A 2,253-nucleotide genomic window follows, 5' to 3' on the forward strand; every position below is an offset into this window, starting at 1 on the left:
TGACCCATCTTCAAACAGGTACCCACACCTGGACCCGTTATGGCTGAGGGTAGGATTATGTAAGAACAGTGGTTCCATGGGTAGCCATGTGGATGGAGGAGACAGGTCCCAAGAGAAGAGTTGTGCTGGGCTAACCACGCTACAGATGTCCACTATGGTGGCCCTGAGGCAAGTCCTTTCTCATGCACAAAATCTTGAATAAGCTTATCAATGTATGGCATGTTTGGTAGGATCAAACCCTTTTTTCCCTGTTCCCTTTTTAAAAAAAGAGCCATCTTGTCTTACCTTCTATGTACCATTCTCTTGCCCAGACAACTAAAACATTCTAAGGAGAGCCTCCCCATAAGTAAGTGCCTATGTGAACCAGATCGGAAGATCCTTAAAGAAAGCAACCAGGATTAATTTATCCCCATGTGTCGACTGCCCCATTATTCCATCATAGATCAGACACTCAAGAAATATTTGTAGAACTGAGTTAAGATCTCTTCTCACTCTTCAGCGATCTCTGAGAACTGAACATTTTGGATGTTTAGGATCCCTGGAAAGGCCTAATGCTAGAAGCTAAAAATAAAAGTAGAAATTAATAGAAGACCGGGTAACCTAAGGTAGTGGTGGGAAGAAAAAAAATAGTCAGCAAGGGTTGTCCCCATAACAGAGAGATGAACAAGAGACTACAGGTTATGATAGACAGGTTGGGAATATACAGTTAATATATTTGCCTCCAACCTTCCCTGGACCAGAAATTATAGCAGGAGAGAAGAGCGATTGGGAAGAACATTGCTGATGGAGTTGGTAGATATATGGGGGTGAAAGGAATTTTAAGGTCCTTAAGCAGGACCAGAAATATGCTAACTTTTCACTGATAGATAAGCTCCATCCTTTATTAGAAGGTAGACATGGATGTCTAATCATGCTTGGCTTCTAATCATAGTTGTACAGTGATGACACTGAGGACATTGCTTCAGAGAGTGAGAAGATGCATTTCAAAGGTAAGGAGGCACCATCACTTTATGTTCTCCCCCTAGAGAGAGAAGGACTGACAGGAGTGCACTGGATTAGTAAATCAGCCTGGTGCCCACACTCTGAGCCCTGGAGATCCTTGCTCAGAATTCTGAGGGAGGCTAAGATCTGTGGCTGCTCTAGAAGTAGCCTGGGAATTCTCCAAATGACCACAGGCAGCAAGAGTTCTCCAAGGCATGGGTCCTTTCTCTTCTGTTCTCAAGGCAATTCCACTATCCAGGCTCGCAGAGTTGGGATCAGAGCAGTAGAAAAAGGACAGTCCCCACTGTACCCTCTCCCCAGGTTCCTTTTTGCATGCTGCTCCCTCTCTGGAAGGAGTCCCCCCCACCATGACACACTCTCGCTGTTTTCACTTTTCCTCCAGGACTCCTCTCTGGGCATCAGTTTCTTCATCTGCAAAAATTAAGGGGTCAGGCTGGGTAACTCTGCAGGGCCCTGATATCTTCTGAAATCTCGAAGGTAGAATTGATGCTGTGATGCAAAGACAGGAGTCCATGCCCAGATTATATGTCCAGGTATCAGGTGCAACAGATCAGAGGAGCTTGACTAGAGTGTGGTCTGGATCTGTCAGTCACAGGCCTCAATCACTTGGTGAGAGAGAGAAGGGGTGGTGGTGGTAGCTAATTTATTTAATGTTTACTATGTGCCAGACACTGTTCAAACACTCCATATATATATATATTTTTTTAAATAAATTTATATTTTTGGCTGCGTTCGGTCTTGGTTGCTGTGCACGGGCTTTCTCTAGTTGTGGCAAGCAGGGGCTACTCTTTGTTGCGGTGCGTGGGCTTCTTGTTGCGGTGGCTTCTCTCATTGCAGAGCATGGGCTCTAGGCGCGCGGGCTTCAGTAGTTGCGGCACGCGGACTCGGTAATTACGGTTCACGGGCTGTAGAGCACAGGCTCAGTAGTTGTGGCACGTGGGCATAGTTGCTCCACAGCATGTGGGATCTTCCTGGGCCAGGGCTTGAACCCTTGTCCCCTGCATTGGCAGGCGGATTCTTAACCACTGTGCCACCAGGGGAGTCCTACTTCATATATGTTAATTCACCTAATCATTAAAATAAACCAGGTTACAGGTGAAAAAGGTGAGGCACAGAGAGGTTGAATAACTTACCCTAAGTCATCCAGCTTGGAAGTGGCAGTGTCAGAGCCAGAACCCAGCAATCAGGCTCCAGAATCTGTCATCAGTTATGGAAGTGAGGACATGCTTAGCAAGGAGGCTTCACAGCAGG

Source organism: Lipotes vexillifer, unplaced genomic scaffold (genome assembly GCF_000442215.2).
Source record: "Lipotes vexillifer unplaced genomic scaffold, Lipotes_vexillifer_v1.1 scaffold557, whole genome shotgun sequence".
Taxonomy (NCBI): Eukaryota; Metazoa; Chordata; class Mammalia; order Artiodactyla; family Lipotidae; genus Lipotes; species Lipotes vexillifer.